At 42.8% G+C, this 23,443-nt stretch overlaps 1 protein-coding gene across 4 annotated transcripts in view; it reads right to left on the reverse strand.

Moving 5' to 3' along the window:
- The window catches only part of LOC122810396 (solute carrier family 12 member 4-like), a 2,349,234-nt gene that overhangs the window by 1,684,351 nt on the left and 641,440 nt on the right, over window positions 1-23,443 (reverse strand). The gene's annotated exons all lie outside the window — the stretch shown is intronic.

Here is a 23,443-nt window from a genome sequence, read left to right on the forward strand (position 1 = left end):
CCTAAGAAAGGCACTATGGGGGAGGCAAGGGCCATTTCCATTATCCAAAAGCCTAGGGGGGACAGGTACAGACCATCTCTAGCAAATCAACGAGGTCTGTCTACCATATCCTTCCAGGCTGACAGATAGTGGACCCCCCCCCCGACTGACATCAAAAGCTAAGACAATTGCTGAAGTCAATCATCCTGGGTGAGGGTAGGATACTGCTTAGGGCTAGGGTCATACCTGTCTGGGACACAATCAGAGAATTCAATCATGTTTCTCTTCATATAGTCCAGAGAAGTACGTCTCAAGTCATTCACTCCAGCATGGACTATGATAGAGTCATAAAGGTACTAGTTGTTGAATTACTTGAGTGCATGTGTGATTTGTCGGATCCTGGCACCTGATAGGCAGCTGACCGTGACCTTGTCCAGTCTGGGGAGGGAGACATCTGTGTGTCGCACTATGGAGTCACTTATAATAAAGACATTTGATGTGTTTTGTCTTACGGGCTTATTTGTTGAAACACAGGTGTGTGGGTTGATTTCTTTTTGCTAAGTGGTAAGTGTGGGTGGTGTGCGTTGTGGAGGTCCCCGTTCTTTTGGTAGGCCTTCAGTGATTACCTCCACATATGTGGGTTTATGTGTCGTGACCTTATTTTGTGCAAGAGGTGAGGTTTGCATAAGAGCTGAAGTGTGCATGTTGACAAACTTGTTTGATGTCTAGTTTGATTTTACATGAGAGAATGGACTCCAATGCCATAGTGTATTTGCATCTCTCACACAGGGCGTTAGATTCCTTTAGGAGTTAATGGTTGTCAGTATACATGAAGCAATTGTTACATTGCATCAAGATGCCTGCGTCAATCAAGCTAGCAGGAGAAATGATGGGAAACTGCCTGTCCACTGTGGCAGGATTTTTCTGAATGTGGCATAGGAAGGAAGTGGGCTAGCTGGACTTGGGCTTAACTAGTGGGCTAGTTTGATGTGGAGTAGCAAATGTAGTCTGTGTACAGTAGGTTGTGGATGGCAAGTGTGAGAACACTGCTTATAGTGCAACTGAGTTGCCCTTTGCTCAGTAGGGAAGATTGGGGGGGCTTCTACTGGAAGGTCACTATGGAAAAATAATGTTCCCTGGTGTTGGCATCCATACAGGGCAATGCCAAACCCTGTTGTGTGGTCTGCAACAACTGGCAAATGCGAGGCTTATATACAGAATAATTTAAAACACTTTTTAACAACTTCCAATGAAAACTTAGGAAAGGCCCATATCTCATTATCTTCTGTCTCCTCACTTTCTACTAAAAAAAAAAAGTTTCCTGCCTTTCCTAGAACTAGTGCAGTCCAGATGCATATTTGCTGTATCCAGGACTTTTTGTAAGCTTCTGAGAGGTGCTCTTCAAATTTTCAGTTAGATTTGCTAGTTCTCTGCTCTCCTGCACTTTTATTAGCTTATTAGTCCATCACTTTACCAGACTTCTTCTAGCAATTATTGTAGCACACAACAGTGCTACCACCACTAAACATTCTACAAGGAAAAGGCTCCAGTACTTATTAATGCACACCCCTCCAGGCATGTCTAAAGGTCAGTTCCCTGTGCTTTCTCCTATTGGCCTGGTGAGCTTGGGCATCCTGAGGCAATGTATCAACTGCCTCATATACACAGACAACCATCTCTTCTTACCTCCCAACACTCAGACTTCCGAGAGATGCACTTCTATATCCAAATTGGAAGCCATGCACTCGGCAGCCAAGATCGGAATAGATGGCCAAGAGGAGCAGGTCAGCGCTTGCACCACAACACATGGAACACATAGCCCTCCAGAACACACACCAGCACTGCCTTCATATAAAAACACAAACCACACACTCACCTTCATGGAGGCTCTCAATACAACAGCAGAGATCTCCAAGGCAAAAATGCACTCTACCACCACAACACAACACTAATCATGAGACACTTAACTCTCCAAAACAGTGTGCCACTCAACCAAAGCCCCTAAGGCAAAACAGCATGCCCAACACACTAGTCATAGGTGACTCTATAGTGAAGCACACTGATGTCCCACTCACGAAGTTGAATAAGGAGAAAGTAACAGTCAGCGGCCTGTAGGGTGCCAGGATCCGCCATATAACACATGCACTCAGGTCCCTCAACAACAGGTACAAATATGACTCTGTCATTGTACATGTGGGTGTGAATGACCTGACATGTATCTCCCTGGATTACATGAAAAGACATGGAGGAGCTCTCGGATTATGTAACCCAGACGAGTATGACCCTAACCCTGAGCAGCCTCCTACCATCACCCAGAATGATACCACAGTACAACTAGAAAATTATTGATTTCAACAATTGGCAAAGTTTCTGGTGTCATTCTAAGGGGATCCAATATCTGACTGCCTGGGATGACATGATTGACAGACCTAGATGCTTTGCCAGAGATGGCCTGCATCTGTCACCCCTGGGCTTCTGGACACTGGCCAAGGCTTTCCACCCCATAGTGCCTTTTTTAGGCGGTGTTCCAAAAACAGCTACAAACAAATGCAATCTGAAGGTCATACTGCTCAACGCTAGAAGTCTAAATCTCAAATTGCACTCAGTCGAAGCACTCCTTAAAATGGAGAACAGACATTTGTGCTGTAACAGAGACCTGGTTCAAGGCAGCAGATGGCACCCCTGCACTACCAGGCTATAACTCATTCCATACCTTTCGGCCCCAGAACTTGAACCTCCAAAGGCAGTGGAGATTCCATATTCATAAAGGATGCACACCTCTAGACTGGTAGCCCATGACGCATTAGAGATACTTCAGGTGGAGCTAACATTGGGTAAGACAGCGATTCAGGTCATTGCCTGCTATAGGTCCCCAACCATGACCCAAGACTCGCACTCCACTTTCTTAAGCACCCTGCAGAATATTATTGTCCAACCTAACATTCTCATACTAGGCGACTTCAACTACCCCTCCATTAACTAGGAAAACTACTCGTGTACCAATACACTTGCCCAACGTTTCCTGGAATTCATTAATTCCAATGCCCTGGACCAGCTCATTCTTACCCCCACTAGAGGTAGCAACATTCTTGACCTAGTCATTACTAACATGGGTGACCATTGCTCTGTACCAATAGTCAACTCCTCCCTGGTTAGATCCGACCACAAACTAATCACCTTGAAAATCCACCCCCCACCCCCACCCCACCCCCGCAAAAGGTAACCACCATGAAAAACTTCTCCAAAGCTAACTTTGGGGTCCTAAAAACAGAGGTGGCTAACTTCAAGGCACCTATGCAACTGGAAAACAGCTGCATGACCGCCGAATCATACACAAATGCCCTGTACGAACACGTACACAAATGCATGAATCTCTCCATACTCAATAGAACCAAGACACACTCTTCAAAAAAAAGGAATCTAATCTGGTGGTCTCCTGCTATAAACAAACTCTACAACAGGTGGAGGAAACTGATGAGAAATAAGGTGAAGTCCCAAGACTGGAAAAACTCCCTTATCAGCCTCAACAAAAAGTTGAGATTCCTCATTGAATCCTCTAAAGCTAGATATGAAAACAGAATTGCAGCAGATAGTAAAGACAACCACAAGGCATTCTATAGTTATGTAAAGAATCTCCATGGCAATACCCAGATTTGCTCGGAGCTGTTGCACAATGGCACTTCCTAAACAGAGCCAACAGATATTGCCAATATACTGGCCGACAGATTCAGTGCCAACTTTACCCCTCTCTTCCCCACCAAAGGACCAATCACAATATCATTAGATTGCCAAGCACCCATTATTACTGCTGCACATGTTAAAACATCACTGTCCAATGTCAAGGATACAGCTTCTATGGGACCTGACAATATCCCTGGCTGTGTTCTACATGAACTACAAAGTGAACTGGCACCTCACCTGTGTGCCCTGTTCAATCACAGCCTCACCTCAGGCTTTGTCCCTACCGAATGGCGCACTTGTACAGCCATCCCTCTCCACAAAGGAGGAGCGATTACAGACCCTAGGAACTATCACCCCATTAGCCTGACAAGTCTGATAATGCAAAGGTATAGAACGCATCATCATGGACCTAATAACCAGAGAAATAGGGAGAATCCAAACTTTGGATCCCACATAGTTTGGTTTGCTGAAGAGTAGATCATGCCTGCTCAACCTGGTCGACTTCTTTGAGTCGGTCACCAGAGCTGTGGATGAAGGCAAGGTGGTTCATACAGCCTACCTTGATCTAGCCAAGGCCTTTGATACCATTACCCACTTAGGAATCATAGAAAAACTCACTAAGCTAGGTATCAACCTCTAAATCACTAAGTGGGTAGCAAATTGTCTCACAGACAGAACCCACAGTGTGAAAGTAGCAGACTCAAAGTCAGACCATCGACCAGTCACGAGTGGAGTCCCACAAGGTTCAGTCCTGGGTCCTCTCCTGTTTGGTATCTACTTCTCTGAAGTCCAGGCCAACACAAATGGACTCTGCCTGACAAAGTTTGCATATAATTGCAAGTTGGGAGCCATAATTAACTCCACAATTAATGTTGATATCCTACAGAAAGGCCTCACTGAGACCAATGACTGGTGTCAGAACCATGGCCTTAAGCTCAAAACCAAAAAATGCGTCGTTGTCCCCATTGGGAAAAACCTGGTTCCCATAAATTACCACATCGATGGTAGTCCAGTGAACACAGGAGGCGTCATAAGAGATCTGGGAACACAGGTTGACAGCAACCTCTCTTTTGACCACCACACTGCCACTGTGGTCAGAAAGTCCTTCTGTGTGGCACATCTCATTACTAAGGGTTTTGCATCCAGGAAGAAAGAGGTCATTGTTTCCTCTACTCTTCCCTCATTAGGCCAATCGAGTACAATGCCCCATTTGACGTGTACATCACTAGACACCTATAACAACTGGAGAGGCCGCAAAAATACCTCACAGAGAGGATCCTTAGGCCTTAAACACTTGTCCTATATGGACAGACTCAAACTATTCTGCCTCATATCGCCTACTTAGAGGCAATCTCTGCTTGACTTACAAAGACATGTTATGACCCAGCTCGGTTAGAAATACTACATCTAAAGAAATCCCAATCCCTCTGCACTACACACTCCAAAGACCTCAACCTCATTACCACAAACAAAACAAGCTGGAGGGACAGGTTCATAACCCACACACTGCCCATGCTACGGAATAGAGTTCCCATATATGTCAAGCGGAGTGTGCCTCAATGGCCCTCATCAAGAGAAATTTTGATGAGTGGATTGGAAATAGGACATTCACCCCAAGGATCACTCCAGTGGCTCTACTTGATAGAGGCACTAGGAAATAAGGTCAGGTGGCACGATGCCAGGGTAATACTATGGGCTAGGCTTGTAAAGGCTCCAGGGGCATTAGCCTAGTAAACACCTATGAACCTATGAAAACTGCAAACTGAGCCTTTCTCCAGCAATTCCCAACTCAGATGGGTCTTGAGCTACACAGTTATGCCACAAAAGTGCAGGGAGGTCCTCTTAATGTAAGATGGTTGACTTAAAGAGCACGATACCAAACAATCTAGACTCAGCAGGTCTGAATCTAGCCTATATGTAAGGCAAGGAAACTATTTTTAGATGGGAAGGAGTAGGGCAGATTCATTTAAAGGTCAAAGTGAGTGTGTTTAGTAGCACAGTGTTAGATGACCTGCAGTGATGCCACTCTCTGCACAAACTGGCAGCTCTTTGAGCAGGTGTGAACAGTGGGAGATTATGGAGAGCGTTTCCTACAGAGGATTTTAAACTGGAGAGGTGTACTAATATGCCAGCACGGGGAACAGCATTTGCACAAGGCTTTTGTACCAGCAGGGTGAAAAACTTTTATAAAGTTAAACCCTCAGGCCAATCAGATAAAAACTCAGTAAGCTATTGACCAGTAGTTCCCACCTTGGATGGGTTGAATTTAGCTACTTCCACCAGAGTGCAAAAGAACCCTTTGAATGTAAAACAAACTGGTTGAGCTCAACTGCAGTAACAAATGGTTCACAACGGAAGTTAGAATTCCTGCAATATCACAATCCTTGGATGTAAGATGACTAACCCTGAGAAATGTTCACAACACACAAAAACTCATGCACACAGAAGTAGCTATTTGTCTAGTCTATCTACAACACAGCTAGTCACATGGCATTGTGAACACTAGCTGCAGATGACACTAACTGCTGACATGATACCCAACCTCATCTGCATAGTGGTAAAAAGGGAAATGGATATTATATATATTTAATTCTAGACAGTTGTTCTCCCCGGGCATCCACTCAAAATGGGCTTCTACCCGGTTGGACTTTCCTGGTAATCAAATATCAATCAATATGTTTACATATGTATGTATGCATGCATTCATGGTACATCCAAATTTAACTGAAGCTGGTTAAAACCGATATAATTTTGTCAAAAAAATTTGGTCTACAAAACAGATGGTTGATGGGTTTGCAAAACTGCAGAATCCCCAGCGTTACAGAATAAGCCCTTTCTCTGGTAGTGTGTGATCTCAGAGTTAGAATAATTTAGCAGAGGGTATGCTTATCGCTTCAATTTTATCTTTTTTAATCATGTATGTGTACTTAGTTACACTGGATATGTAGAGATTTGGGTCTGTCAAATTAATTTAGTAGATATTTATATGAAATAAGGAAGCGCTAAATAAAGTCGACATGTTTGGTCAACAAACTGACGACACATGGTTGAGAACTGTGTGAGGTCACTACATTACCAGGGTTGGGGAATATTTCTGTGATACTGTCCAGTCTGAGAGTCAGCCTATACAATTAGCAACTGTGATATGCAAACACTTATTATTGCATGCTCTGTTGTGGACCATGCGTTCTAACATGTTAGTATCGCTAAACTAGGAAATATTAGAGAAAGAAACTAGACCAAGTCAAAAAGAAGTGAAAGAATAAGTTGACAGAGGGGCTTCTGTAAGTCCTAATTAGGTCACTAAGATGTACACTGGCTTGCTCTACAGAAGTGGAAGCATCTCTACAGATATTTCCAGAAATATGAGGAGCTGTCACCCCTACAGCTCATAGGACAATACCTCCTAGAGTACTGTGTCCAAGTCTGCGGACTGCAGTTGAAAAAACACACCAGGATCACAGAAAATATACAGGAGCAAGTCACAAGTCACAAAAAGGATCCAAAACACTCCTATGCCTTGCAGGTACAAAATGTATGTCCTGATTTATGCATACCACAAAACCAGACTAAAAACACTGCTCACATTTAAAAATCCACACACATTCACCACCTATAATCGACAGTGAGTTGCAATAAAGGAGAAGGCAGTCAACTCAGTGACAGACAGTGAAACGTTCAAGCACACAGAACTAGCCACCCAAGTATAACTAGGATCTGGGATCTACAGGGCTTGCCGACAGGGCAACAGAAAATCAGACTAGCAAGGAAAGGAAAGGAAATGAACAGAGCCCATTAGCTTTTTTTTTTTTTTTTTGTGTAGCAACAGCAAAATAAATCCCTCTGCAGAAGTGCATCACAATGCCAATGAGTTGGCAAGCAGGTCAGCACATCACCATCATCAATCCGTTCCCTCCTCTTTTTCTAAATGGGTTAGGATGCTGCACCAACTGTCCAAAGCTCTCTCAGTTCAATGCTACCCTCCAACCCCTCTTGATAGCTATGCCTCGTCGCCCTCATATGATCAATTTACTTCATTTTCACTTGCTTTTGTCTGTTCTATCCTCAGTCTTCAACTCATCATCTGCTTTCCTGCACGTGTCCAACCACCATAGTCTGTTCTGATCTTCTCTGCAATGGAGCTACTTAGGCTTCTGCTATGATGTCATCAATTATCCGTGTGTTACAGTGTCCACCCCTACCACCCATCCGAAGCACTATCTCAATCACCTCAAACTTAAACAGCTTTGCCCTGACTGCCCACGTTTCTAAACCATACAGAAGTACACTTTTTTTACTTTCTTTAGCATTCTTTCACATGCTACACCTGGCACTCTGCCAGATGCCAGCAGCACCTCTGATTCTAGTTTACTTATTATACTTGTTTATTGGAATAGTGCACGGATCTCAATAGACCATTTGCAAGTACACCCCTGGTGAACAGAATCACATAAGAAATGAACAAAACATAGTTGCATATACAAGGATATACTAAAAAACAATCTCTTCATTCAGACTTCCCTTCTCCTCAACTACTCCTTCCAGATACTTGAACCTTTTAACCTGTTCCAATATGTGCCCTCAAATTTCAGTTTCTGCTTCCCCCCACTTGCTGCCATGACGACTGTTTTGCTTGTAGTCAGTTTCATCATATGCCTTCAGTTTTGCATGCGGACCATCACATTAACTTGGAATCAAAAAAATATCAAAGCATGTTAATTGTACATGTTCGTACCCAACTCAACTGTGCATGTCCCACAAGAATCACAGAAAGTATAAAAAAAATCCTTTCACATAATGGCAGTCAGTTGGTCTTAACCTCTAGATGGAACAGAGAGCAGTGGTGACTGATAGCCTTCTAAATTTGAGGGGAGTCTAAAGTCACATGCTTAAAATCCACCAAAGCCAAGTTTAAGGCTAGAATAGCTATGCAAGCCAAAGACAATCACAAAGCAATTTTTATGTTCACAATTCCAAAAGCACAATGCAACAATATGCTGGAGAGTGTGAACCTACTGGCCAATAAATTTAGCTCTAACTCTACCCTTCTCTTGCCCCCAGTCTGTCCCTCAATTGGTTTGCATTCAGGTATCACACAAGACCAAGTCCTCAAGGTGCTACATCAATGGGTCCTGACAATACTACATCTTAACTAGCATGTAGTATGATTTAGCCACACCCGTAACACTGCTAAATCTAAGCCTCTATACAGAGATTTGTACCAAGCAAATGAAGAACAGGTAAAGTTATTCCTCTGCATAAGGGAGATTCTTCCACAGACCAAGCAATTACACGCCCATAAGTCTGACCAGCATCATATGCAAAGCCATGGGAAGATCCATCATGGAACTAATCAAGACACAAGGAACCACCGAACACTCAACCCATCTCAGTCCGGATTCATTAAAGGAAGGTCATGCGTAGTCAACCTGGTGGGGTTTTTTTTTTTTGAGAATTTCCTTCATCCATTGCTTTGGTGACAAACTGTACACACTGCATACCTCGAACTGGCCAAAGCTTTTGACTCAAATTCCCCACTCAGGCAAAGCAAAAAAACTAAAACTGGGAATAAACTCCTATATCACCCACTGGATTGCCAACTGGCTCACAAATAGGATGCAGGAACTGAAAATACCTCTACAAAGAGACCAATCACCAGTGGTGTCCCCTAAAGTTCTGTGCTGGGACATCTCCTGTTTGGCATCAATTCTTCTGAAGTAGAAGCCAAAATCAAAAGGCCCTGTCCAAGTCTGCAGATGACAAGCTAGGAGCAGTTATTGAATCCCAAAATAACTTGGAAATCTTGCAGAAATTTTTGTCCCAAATAAACAACTATTGCCAAAATCATGGACTGAAACTAAATGCCAAACGTGTTACTAAATCTTTTGGGAAGTTACCTACCCCAGGGAACTACCACACTGACCGTATGTCTATAACACTTGACCCAGTTGCTTGGTATTTGAGAACCTACGAGGACTGTGACCTAACATTTGACCAACATGTGGTCATTGTTAAAGTCTTCCTACATTGCATAGCTTATAAACAAAGGGACTGTGTCTACATCTAGGCATGTCATTGCCCCCCTTTATGCAGCCCTCATTAGGCCAATCACCAAATATAATGCCCCGTTAGCATGCAGACATATGCAGCAACTGAAAAGCCTACATAGATACCTTACTAAAAGTATACAAGTCCTACATGGACCGACTCAAAGCCCCGTTATTATACTCGCATCCTACAGACTTACAGAAGTGATCTCTGCTTGGCATAAAAGGCATCCTCTGACTTACTGATGGATTTACTGCACATCAGCAAGTCAAATGGCATTAGAAATTCCTAGTCTAGGTATCTATACTTCTTCTGCATCAACAATGGTTTGGAGGGAGAGGTACATCTCACAAAGGATACCACTGCTCTGGAATAGAAATCTCTCATCCACGTAAAACAAAGTTCATCTCTGTCCATATTCAAGCACAAACTGGATATTTGTATTGGAAACAGAACATTTACCTGAGGGCTGCTCCCTGTACTACAACTGGACAGATGCAGCTCCTAAACACTTTATCCTATGCATGGGTTCCCTCAAATTATCTGTGGTTTTATCCCCAGTTATTCCTATTAAGAGTAATATATAATTAACAACCATGGGATGGGCAAGGCCAATCTCTAACCAAATGGAACAGGTTAACTAGAGCACAAAAGGGGGAAATGGCTAGGCTTAAAATGGCCCACAAGGGCAGCTAATCCAATACTTACGAACCTATAAGAACTGAAAAAAAAAAAAATGAAATAGAAAAGTTAAATAAAGATTGAGTAATGCAATGGGTTGCTGCCCACTAGAAAAGAATTTTCTTTGACTTAAACCACATAGGATCACAAATGATTCAGGAAGATTGTCAGAAATCAGCAGAGAAGAAAACCTGATCTTATTTAAACAGTCAAATAACATTCTGACACCGGTCATCTAAAGACCGTACTTGTCTGATTCACGATTACAGGTGGTTATTGAACCAGGCTTTTATTACATGACCTGTAAATGTAACACAATGACGTAAGCATACTTTACAAAAGGCAACAGTCTACTCTACCAGCTTTTATGCTTATATACAAATATGTAAATATTATTCAACCAGTTAGAGAAACAGAAGTGTCAATCAATATTCACACAATGTGAGCTCTTGGCACACCTGGTTAAGAACATTAAAATTCTTTCACTTCCACAAATTTGCTGAAATGAACACTGGTCACCTTATGATAATATGGATTATTTCAATAAACGTCTTTCTAGTTGCCTGCCTCTTATGTTAATTTGACCATACATCTCATTTCCTCTCTGCTTTCACTGGCTTGTGTAAGCACAAAATTATCATTTTGTGAAATAACTCCCCTTCAACTATTTAAATTTATTGGCCATCCTACTGTATTCCATAGTACCACAATACAACAGTGACCACCCCCTTTCAAAATATATCTTGCTGTTTTTAAAATAGTGACTCTCCACTAAAACTCAACTTTTTAGACCGTTAAAACTTAAGTTACCTACTTTCACATCTAACTTAACTAGTTCACACTGTAGTGTTTAGGATAAACCATTTTTTTTTATCTCACCTTTAAGCATCCCTGTGGCTAACGCTTTGCTGTAATACCTGCTGGAAAGCACTAGGAAGCCTTAAACTGATACAAGCACTCAACTCTCTGTTAATAAGGAGAAATTAATTGTAGGCACTAAACAGCCCATAACTGCAAAGTACCTTGCTAAGGCAAGGGAAAACAGCTCCTGTACTTTACAAAAAAAGCACCAAACCAAACATGTTCAAGGGTCAGCTTCCGGTGATTTCTCCTGTCCACCTGCTGAATCTGGGCATACTAGGGCAATCCCGTAGTTGCCTCATGTACACAGACAACCCTCTCCTCCTACCATCCAACACTACAACCTGTGAGAGATGCACTTACATAGCCAAACTGGAAGCAAAGCTCTCTCCACCCAAGATTGTGCTAGACAGTCAAGAGGAGAAGGTTAACACCCCCTCACTACACCTCAAGCAACACATAGCCCTTCTAAACCCACACCACCAACACCCACACATAGAAACATTAAATTCACATATGCAGAGGCCTTTAACTGTAACCTGCCCAAGCAACAAGGACTTCCGAAGCTGAAACACAAACACCAATCACAACCAAAGTGTCACATAGCTCACACCACCAGTACAACACTTCAGTGTGCCTGACTGTAGTCACCTATAACTAATGTCCCATTCACCAGCCTGAGCAAGGAGAAAATTACAGTCAGCTACCTGTCGGGTGCCAGGATCAGACACATAATGCATGCACTCAAGTCACTCCACAACAAGTACAAATATGACTGTCATTGTCCATGTTGGAGTGAATGACTTGAGACGTACCTCCCTGGACTACATGAAAAGAGACATGGAAGAGCTCTCAGATCATGTGGCACAGGCAGGTATGACCCTAGCCCTGAGTAGCATCCTGCCTTTGCCCAGAATGATACCACAAAATAAGGACAAAATGACTGACTTCAACAATTGGCTAAGCTTCTGGTGTCATTCATAGGGGATCCAGTATCTGTCTGCCTGGGATGACATGAATGACAGACCATGATGCTTTGCGATTCAGGTTACTGGCCATGGCTCTTGCCACCCCTGTAGTGCCTTTTTTAGGCAAAGTTCAAAGGACAAAACCACCACCATAACAGGTACACGCATGCAAATTCTGAAGGTAATGCTACTCAATGCTAGAAGTCTAAACCTCAAAATGCACTCTCTCAAGGCACTCCTAAAAATGGAGAACATCGATATCTGTGCAGTAGCAGAGACCTGGTTCAAGGTTCCAGAGAGCACCCCAGCAATACTAGGATACAACTCTTACCACACTTTTAGACCACCAAACCAGGACCAAAACACTAAAGGTGGAGGAGTGTCCATATTCACCAAGGATATTCACACCACCAGGATTAGTTGCCCAACACAATGCGCCTGAAATTCTCCAGGTGCAACTAACACTAGGTAAGACTGCAAACCAAATTGTAGCTTGTTACAGATCCCCCACCATGACCCAAGATTCTCACTACATCTTTCTAAACATAGTGGAAAATATTAAGATACAACCAAATGCCCTAATATTGGGTGATTTCAACTACCCTGCCATTAACTGGGAAAACTACTCGCGTACCAACACCTTTGCCCAACGATTCTTGGAATTCATAAATTCCAACGCCCTGGATCAACTTATCCATAACCCCACCAAGGGCTCCAATAGCCTAGACCTGGTCATTACCAACATGGGAAATCGATGCTCCACACCAGTGGTCAACCCCTCATTGGTCAGGTCTGACCATAAGCTAATCACCCTTAACATCCACATCCCACCCCCCAGTAAGAAAACCTCCATAAAAAAACTTCTCCAAAGCCAGCTTCATGCTACTCAAGTCAGAAGTGACAAACTTCATGACACCCATGCAGATGGGAGCTGAAAGTTTGACTGCCGATTCCTACACTAAGGCACTGTATGAGCACATCCACTCATGCATGAAATGTGCCATCCCAAATAGAACCAAGATGCACTCCTCGAAAAAAAGGAAGCCAATCTGGTGGTCCCCTGTCATAAACAAACATTACAACAAAAGGAAAAAACTGTTGCAGAAAAGAGGAAAATCCCAGGATGCAAAAAACTCCCTTACCAGCCTCAGTAAGAAGCTGAGATCCCTCATAAAATCCTCAAAGCTAGTTACGAAAATAAAATTGCCAAAGATTACAGACAACCACAAGGCATTCTATAACTATGTCACAAATCTAAATGACAATGCTCAGATCTGCTCGGAGCTACAATAGAATGGCATTAAATGTACTGATCCCAAGGATATTGCCAATATCCTGGCAGATCAATTCAGTGCCAACTTCACCTCCCTCTCACCCCCTAAACTGCCCATCTCAATACCGAAAGATTACCAAATTCCGGTAATAACGGCCAGACAGGTAAAAAACACACTCTCCAAAGCTAAGAATACAGCATCCATGGGACTAGATGACATCCCGGGCTGTGTACTACATGAACTACAAAATGAACTGGCACCTCACTAGTGTCATGTTTAATCACAGCCTCACCTCAGGCTTCATTGCCCACTGAGTGGCACACAGCTACAGTTATCCCACTCCACAAGGGGGGATCCACCTTGGATCCTGGGAAATACTGCCCCATCAGTCTGACGAGCCTAATCTGCAAGACCATGGAACTTATAAACAAAGACATTGGCAACCTTCAAACATTGGACCCCACCCAGTTTGGGTTTGTGAAGGGCCGATCTCGTCTCCTGAACCTGACTGACTTCTTCGAATCAGTCTCCAGGGCCGTGGACAGGGGTAAGATGGTCCACACAGCCTATCTGGACCTTGACAAGCCCTTTGATACCATCCCCCATGCTGGAATCATAGCTAGACTTACTAAGTTGGGCATTAATCCCTATGTCATTCGATGGGTTGCCAACTGGCTTACTGACAGAAACCACACTGTAAAAGTAGCAGACTCCAAATCCAGCAACAGAGAAGTGTCAAGTAGAGTACTTCAGGATTCAGTCCTGGGACCGCTCTTGTTTGGCATCTACTTCTCTGAAGTACAGGCCAACACTAAAGGACTCTGGATAACAAAGTCTGCAGACGATTGCAAACTGGGAGCCATTATTGAATTCCCAAATGATGTGGATACTCTACAAAAGGGCCTTACAAAAAAGATGCTTGGTGCCAGAGCCACAGGCTCAAGCTCAATGCCAAGAAATGTATAGGTATCCCCTTTGGAAAAAAACATGTACCCGCGAATTACCACATAAGTGGCAGTACGTTTAACACCGAAAGTGTGATAACAGACTTGAGGATACAGGTGGATGTTGGTCTCACCTTTGATAACCACATCGCCACAACATTCAAGAAATCCTTCTGTGTGGCACACAAATCACCAAGGGCTTTTCATCCTGAAAAAAGGAGATCATTGTCCCACTGTACTCATCCCTCATTAGACCCATTATAGAATACAATGCCCGTTTGGTATGTACCTCTCAAGACAACTGGAAAGGCCGCAGAAATACCTCACTAAAAGAATCACAGGCCTAAAGCAGATGTCCTACACTGACCGCCTTAAAAACTCCAGCTATACTCTGTGGCATACCTTCTACTCAGAGGCGATCTCTGCTTAACATACAAGGCCATGTCAAACCCAGAGCTGTTGGACATGCTACACTTAATGAAATCCCAATCCCTCAGAGCCACAATCTCCAGGGATTTAAAACTTGTCATCACAATAAACAAAACTTGCTGGACGGATAGGTTCCTGACCCAGAGACTCCCCAGATTCTGGAAGACTGCCCATACAGGTCAAGCAGAGCGCCTCTTTGGCCCTCTTCAAAAGGAACCTTGACAATTGAATGGGAGAAAGGAAATTCTCCCTGGGGATCACGTCAGTTGCCCTGTTAGACAGGGGTCCAGGGAAGTAAATAGTGTGGGAAGAAATGGCCAGGGAATTCTTATGGCTAGGCTTGCATAGGCCTTAGGGCCGATAGCCTAGTACCAACCTATGACTTGAGTTTCTTACCAATGTAAGCAACAGGAGTAAACAGAAAATGAAGTATTCGGTGATAATTTCTGAAACTTCAGTGGCAAGTAATTTAAAATCCTTATTGCTCAACTGCTAATGTGCCACAAGTGAGTAAGATGGAAGAGAAACTTATCTTCATTATCCACAACATCCACGGAAGGGAGGAGGGTCAGGCAATGGCATGCAGTAGTAGGTGATCACAAGATGAAGATCAAACATTCCAAGGTTCAACTGTTATGTGGTAGGAGATAGCATACATGGGCTTACCACAACAGCTTACTTATTTGTGGGAGGACCTTCCCCCCAGTAAGGGTCTACAACTGGGATCATCCTCTCTTCTATTCCAGTTCCACATTTTCTCTCAGAACCTCCTGTCTGACAAAGCAGGTAGTCATTACAATGGCAAACAGGGTGATATCATCAGCTGCCTGAAGTCATCATTCCTAACATGGTGATGTCATCAGCTGGTTGAAGACAGCACTCCTAACTAGTGCTCTAAAAGACTGCCCCAACCATTACAATGCACACTTCCTGCAACTCAGGAAAGTATCTTGGCACCAACAACTAACAAATAATCTACAAGTATTATTTAAATGTTTTCCATGACATTCCAACAGCTGTTGCTGTATGGAGGAACAGCAGCACATAGAAATTAAGTTGCTTGGAACTCACCAAAATTAATCCCTCAAAGATTAACCGAGGATGTCAAGTTCGAATATCAGAGACCTTTTTTGCTACATTGATGTCACATCATAAGCAAGCAGTAAATTTTAGCACAGAATAAGGGTCTGGAAAACAACAAAAACGCAAAAGAATCATAAGCCTGAGTCCAGAAGTACAAGTACCGAAGGAAGACAAACTCCTGCATTCAAGGTTAACAATGTCCTGTGAAACTGTCAGAGGTCTCCATGGCATAGATTTCTAGTGGAGAAGATAGTGCAGAATCCTGTGATATAGAAGAGGCCTGAATGGCCAAATACTTGTACAATGACACCAACTAACAGAATGCTGTATGTCAGAGTTCCAAATGGTCATATATATATGGGATCACTGTTTTGTCAAACGTTTGTTACACTGAATGTTTTATTAGTTTTTTTTTTTTAATGTAAATGTTAGTTTATCAAAAAATGCTGGCATTTCGATATATTGGGGGGGGGGCTTCTGGATAGTGGGGAGTATGATTCTGCCCTTTTCACACTGCTACCCTATCTTGGAGTTGGTATATAAAATTAGTAGGGGTGTGGAGGATGCAAGAGTGCTTGCCCCCCCCCATGCATGAAACACTTTCAATTTTGTCAATTTAAAACATTTGTTCATAGGTTGGTACTAGGCTATCGGCCCTAGGGCCTATGCAAGCCTAGCCATAACAATTCCCTAGATATTTCTTCCCACAATATTGACTTCTCTGGGCCCCTGTCTAGCAGGGCGACTGACATGATCCCCAGGGTGAATTTCCCATCTCCCATCCAATCAAGGTTCCTTTTGAAGAGGGCCAATGAGGCGCTCTGCTTGACATGTATGGGCAGTCTATTCCAGAGTATGGGGAGTCTCTGGGTCAGGAACCTATCCCTCCAGCATGTTTTGTTGATTGTGATAAGGTTTAGATCCCTGGAGCGTGGGGCTCTGAGGGATTGGGATTTCAATTTAAAGTAGGGTGATGATGTTGGTCAGCAATGTAGTTAAATATAAATTTATACATATGAAATAAAAGACAAAGGGTCATACATGCAAACTGTTCAGTAAAAATGGCAAGATGTTGTACATTATACACAGAAAACATAACCTAGTGTTAATGTGAGGAATAGCAAGTAGCTTAAGTGTTCTAATCTTTACCAATTCATAATCTCTTCTCCCACCCCTTTCACGAAGAAAGCACTTTGGTTTTCGACTTAAACTGGTCACTCATATTTAATGTTGCATTAAAGAACAAATTCTGCAAGGCAAAACACAGATGAAAGGGAATCCTCGCCCAGTCAGTACCACATCAGTGCACTTTGCTCTCCGACCACGTTCAGAATTTGACTATGGGATGGTCTTATCTTTTCAGTACACAAGAAATTTAAAGAAGAAAGGTTGTTTAGCCTTCTATAACAAGGAAAACACTGCTAAGTAAACTTATGAAAGGCCCTGGACATCTGGAGGACTGAAGCACACAGTTCCTACACATCTAAGTTTATTGGTATCCTCTTTCTCAAAATGTCAGCTTGGGTAGAGGTAGCTGCCTCACCAATATCCAATCCTTCCACATCTCAACCACAGCTGCTGGAAATATGTATAAAAAAAACATCTGGGTAGTATCCAGAACAAGACTATGCATCTGTCTCCTGTTCCATCCCAAACACCTGAGGACAAACATCGGGGTAAGATATTTACTCAAATATCTACAAACTTTCACCGTTACAAACCTTTCTTTCAACATTATTTATATGTATGTATAAATGCAATTTGTTTCATTTCACAGAAAACTGGAAAACTGTGTGTGGGTGCACACACACAGGGTGGGTACACATTCTGTGATGGCCTGTATCCTCATGCAGACCGATTGCTTTCTTGGCTGGAACCATTACTATTAGTTTCCCACAATTCTGTAGTGATTAAGCAGGTAAGAGAATGAGTGAACATTACGTCTTTACAACTTTTAAAACTAGAACTTTAATAATCCCTGCTTATAAGACAAGAACTGTTGACAAATGTACAGCATACCAGCGTATGAAGCTAAATGCCATTAAACTGCATGCAAAAGTAACATGCATTCATCCATTCAATGAAAGACCTGCTGATTCATTAACATACAAAGTGCTCATTGTTAAATAAATTCAAAGAACTAAACACAGGACAGTAAATTACTACCATCCAGTTTCAAATCCACAACTAGTTTCAGGACGACAAAAGTTCAGCACCTCCAACACACACTTCGCAGATACTACAATTACCGCAAATACACTATTAATTTACCAGACCCCCCCCAACCAATGAACCTTGACCACTAGCCACTATGTACAACCACTTGTTCCCTGGGGGTGACAGCCCTACAGCCCAATCATTTCCCTGGGGAAAAAAGTTGAGTGAACCACTAGTGTCAGCAATCAACCTCATGCTACACATCAAGGGTTTAAGCCTCAATTCCTCCCTGTAAGCAAAGTCCTACTTACCTGTAACAGTAGATGCTCAAGTTCCTCACTGCCTCAGTGGTATTTTGGGTTATCTGCACTGGAAACCCAGAAACAGCCTACTTTCAGAAGCTCAGACTCCCCATCCTCTCTCTTATTGACAGCTAATTGACTGAGCAAATCCTGAGGGGGATGCCTTCAACTGTCACAGGAAGTGTGTGTTCAGTCTTTTTTTCTTCTACAAAAGGAGGAGAGAAGTAATCCATACCATATGAAAACCAAATATAGCAAAAACAATTGAATCAGAGAGGTTGAAACCCACCTCAACTATGCACAATATGGGGATGTTTGAGGAAGGGTGCTGTCACTGTGGCAGTGAGGAATTCTAATAGCTACAATAACAGGTAAGAAGGACTTGCACAACTGTACTTCATTCTCACTGCCTCAATGGTATTTTGGGTAAATTCCCAAAGCTTACCTTACTTGGGAGGTGGAGGAATAAGGATCTAGGAACCCCTGGAGAACAGTTCTAGAAAAACCTGCTCCGTACCTTGAAAAGGAATACAGTTTATTGTGCTCCGTGAAGCTTTGAGCAGAGGACTAGGGTGCTGCCCCTAGAATGCTTGTAGAGTCCAACCTTTTCTAATAGGCAAATAAGGTCTTAGTCGAGTGAGCCTTAACCTTGCCTGGATGAGACTTACCATGGAAGGAACAACAGAAAACAAAATCCGAAGACAACTACTGTGCAATAGTTTGCTTACAGACAAGGTGACTTTTCTTACCCTGAATAGCAGACAAACAGCTGTTCAGCATTTCTAAAAGGCTTTGTTTTGTCGAGTTCTACCCGAGCTACCTGTACGAATCAAAGGTACAAACAATCTTTTCTCCCTTGCTTTTTTTGATCAGGCTAGAATAGTGGAGATTGATGACTTGATTATATGTAAATTCAGAAACAACTTTAAGCATGAATAAACCCTGCCCTTGTGAAATATTGGGTACATTTGGCTTACCACGAGAGTCAGCAGCTCACTGCCTTGCAGATGTCAGACCAAGGAGTAAAAATCTTTCAAGTAATGAACCATAAATCAGCCTGACAGGCATGTACTAAAGTAGGCAAGATCAATTTTTTACTAACCAGGCTGGGATACCAAGGAGGAGGAATTTACTTTTATAGCGGTATCACATGCAACATCCCTTTCAGAAATTGTTTGACCAAAAAGAGAGAGAAAACAGAAGGATCCATAGACACAAGTGAGATGGCAGTAAAATGCACCTTGATAGAGATGGTTTATCAAATGATACTAAGTAGCTCACACAAACATTCAAAACAAAGGAGGGGTCTAAACCCTTTTGGAGCTCTATTGGCTAGGCACCACCTTGAAAACCTCTGCCTCTTGTAAATGTAAGATTTTCTAGTTGCAGGTTTTCTTGCCTCCTTAAAAACCTGCTGCACATCCTCATGGAACAAGTGCCTAAAAGGTATCAAAACAGAATCTAGGCTGTCAGTTGCAACTGTTGAAAGTAGGGGTGTACCATTTGCCCCTGATGCTGTGTGAGCAGATGCAGTCTGTGAGAAAGCTTGTGGTAACTGCCACTGGCCAAGTCCCATTAAGGGTGAACCAACTCTGCCTAGGCTAAAAGAGGATTAATACAATGATTTTTGTTAATTCTTTCTGAATTTTCTAAAGTACCTTGGGAATCATTAGAAAGGGTGGAAATGCATATAGAAACATTCCCAACCATGGGAATGACTGAGTGTCTGCCTTCCAAGCATGCTGCAAAGACGTCTTGAAAACATTCAGTTGTCTGTTTTGAAAGGAGATGAACAGAACTACTTGAGGTGTACCCCATATCTGGGTCAAGTCCTGGAAGACCTCTACATAAGGCTTCCACTTGTGAGGATCCGTCCTGAATCTGATTAATCTGTCTGCCACTGTGTTTTGCTCTTAATGAATGGATGAGGCTTGAAGATCTAGGGAATGCTGTAGAGCCAGCTCCAAGACCATCAGTGTCAACTGGCAAATATATGACCTAGTATCCATTTGGTTTGTTCAGGTACCAACATCATGGTTGTGCTGCCTATGATCACAAGACAGAACTGGACTCATAGTCCCTAAGTGGTAAATCGCTGCCACCATCTCTTTTACATTTATGTGCTATGGTATGTCCTGAGGACCCCACAAGCCTTGGACTTTATCTCCCATAGCCACTGCTCCCCATGCAAAATATGAATATTCCAACTAGACGGACTGGACTAAAGTCAGGGTCTGGAGAAAAATGTCCTGGATTCATAAACAGTTGACTGTTCCAGCACTGTTTTTGATTCACAAATCCCTGTACAGTACAGGAAAATTCAAGGGATGAAAGTACTGCGTCCAACAATTCAAGTACCACTGAATTTTCCTGAGTTGTAATCTGGCTAGTGATGTCATCAGGGTCATTGATGCCACGAGGCATAGAACTCTGAAGAATTCTCTTGCTGAGGCCATATCTAGAAAACAGAAATGCAAGAAAATGTCCTGATAATGGTAAAGTTATGTACTGACTATAACATTACATCTGTGTTGTCCATTTTTATTCTTCAACTGATGGGTTTCAGATTAGACTCAGCCACTTCATCCAAATCCGCTGATCCAAACTCGCAAGCTCCTCCCTTTACCGATAATACCTTCCAGCCTAACCTACCTCAGATCAAGTTTGCTGCCCACAGGAGTCAACAAATATCTTGAGAGATGCCAAGAAGGTACAGAATAAGAAAAAGTGCTGAGTTCAAACAAGGAACAACAGGTCACAAAGTGATATCCTCAGGTCTCTCCAGCAGTAAAGGGAAGGGGGTTAGGAGGGCAGAAGTTGAGGAAAAATGAAAATGGACAACAAAGATGTAACATTATGGTGAGTACACAAGTTTTTTATCTGATGATGTCATTTCCATTTATTCTTCAACTGATGGGCCACAGTCCTCAGCTACTCAAACCTTGGGTGGTCCTCATGGAAGGATATTTCAGAGGACTGTGGAGTCAAAAAACAGCTCTATTCCTACAAATCAACTCCAATTTGTAATGAGCAATAAGGGTATGAGCACTGGACCTAGTGGCAGTTGCACAAATGTCATCTATGGAAGCGTTTGACCAAAAGGCTGAAGATACAGCCACAGACCTCACTGAATGAGCTCTAGTATGCTTAGGCAAGCACAACTGTCTTACTGCAGACAAAAGAAATACAATAGGTTAAACATTTGGCCAGTGTAACATTAGCATCTGACTTGCCCAATCTGTTAGGTAAGAAAGATACAAAACTGGTCTGTCTTCCGAAATCTGTGGTTTGGTGGCAATACAATCCAGGTTGTCTATGTACATTCAAAAGATTGGAGCATGTACTCTCCTCGGTTTGAAAATTCTAGAATGCAACCCAGGACGTTAATGACCTGGTTGGGTCAGAGCTTGCAACAAAACAGTTAACACCCAAAGAGGAGTAGGATCCTTTACTGGAGTTTCAAGTAAAAAAGTTCAAGATACCTTCTTCTAAATTATGCAAAACATAATGAATCATTTTCACCTACAAAAAAGTTTGAAATGACAGCCAACTGCACCTTAACAGTAGAAACGCTAGCACCCTTCATAGAAAATTTAAGATAAAAAAAAAAAAATTAAGTACAGCTGGTATAAGGGCAGAAAACATGTCCAAGATCTCTCAACTGCCCAGAACACAAATCTCTTCCATTTGTTTTTGTAAATCTTTCTAGAAGAAGCTTTGTGAAAAGATAAAATATGATAGACTGGAGTGGAGAGCTTGGGCTGTCTAGCAATCACTGGAACTGGAGGAAGCATGCAGTCAGTGTGAGGCCTAGTATGTCCAGATGAGTCACACCTGTCAGATGAGAAAGGTCAGGATTGGGATCCAGTATCCATGGCAGATGAAGATGAAGCCAGAGGGAAGGTATCAAATTTGATGAAGCCAAAATGATGCAACGAAGAGAGCTCACCAACCTGTATGCTCCGGTTCTCCTGTTTAATATACGAGACCACAGACATACTGTCCATCTAAACAGCAATCATTCCAGAAGGGAGAACATCTTGAAAGGCCTGCAATGCTAGCTGGTCTGCTCTCATTTCCAGAACGCTGATGTGCATCTTGGCAACTTCTGGGGACAGTGTTCTTCCCAAGTGCTCCCCCCAACCCCAGTTAAGAAGCGCCAATAGTCAGCATGGCAACTGGCAGGGAAACAAAAGAATTACTTTGAGAAACTTCATTGGAGCTAAGCCAGCAAAGAAGAAATTTTGGCAAGGCAGTGATCTTGACAGGGGCATATAAATGCTGTTGTAGAACAGACCACTGTACCAAAAGAATCCACGGCAGAACCTGTATGTGAAACCTTGCTAAAGGAACTAGGGTGATGGCTGCTGCCATGCACGCTAAGCCCTGTAAGACTAGACATGCTGGCAGAGATGTGCACGATAACTTTTGTGACCTGGGATCTGAATTCACGTAGGTAGAACAGAGGCTGTGCCACTGTGTTTAGACGACCATCTATGAACTCCAATCTCTGTGTGGGTGTGAGATGAGACTTGCTATAATTGACTGTGATATCTAGATGAAGATGCAACTGGAGAAAGAAGTACCTTGCCTATAGAAGTAGATGCCTGGATAGGGACGTTAGTAGCCAGTCGTCTAGGTACAGAAACACTCTATCCTTGCAGTCTCACGCGAGTGGCTATCACCAGCAAACATATGGTGAACATCCTGGGGACTGCGGTGAGGCCAAAGGGCAGTGCTACACACTGGCAATGACTGGCTCCCAGCCAGAAGCTCAGATATCTCCTGCAGTGTCCATTCACTCACATTATGAAAGTAAGCATCCTGAAGATACCTCAAGCACATCCAACTGCCCTTTTCACAGAAGAAACAAAATGGACTGAACCGTAACCATCAGGAACCTTTTATATGTGACATATTGGTTTAACTGGCTGAGATCCAGCATGGGTCTCAAGTCCCCTGTCATCGTTTGCACAGACAAGAACCATGATTAAATTCTGGATCCTGTCTGTTTTAGGGGCACCGTCTGGATGACT

This window comes from Protopterus annectens, chromosome 8.part1 (genome assembly GCF_019279795.1).
Source record: "Protopterus annectens isolate FY-2018-M chromosome 8.part1, PAN1.0, whole genome shotgun sequence".
In the NCBI taxonomy this organism is placed as follows: domain Eukaryota; kingdom Metazoa; phylum Chordata; order Ceratodontiformes; family Protopteridae; genus Protopterus; species Protopterus annectens.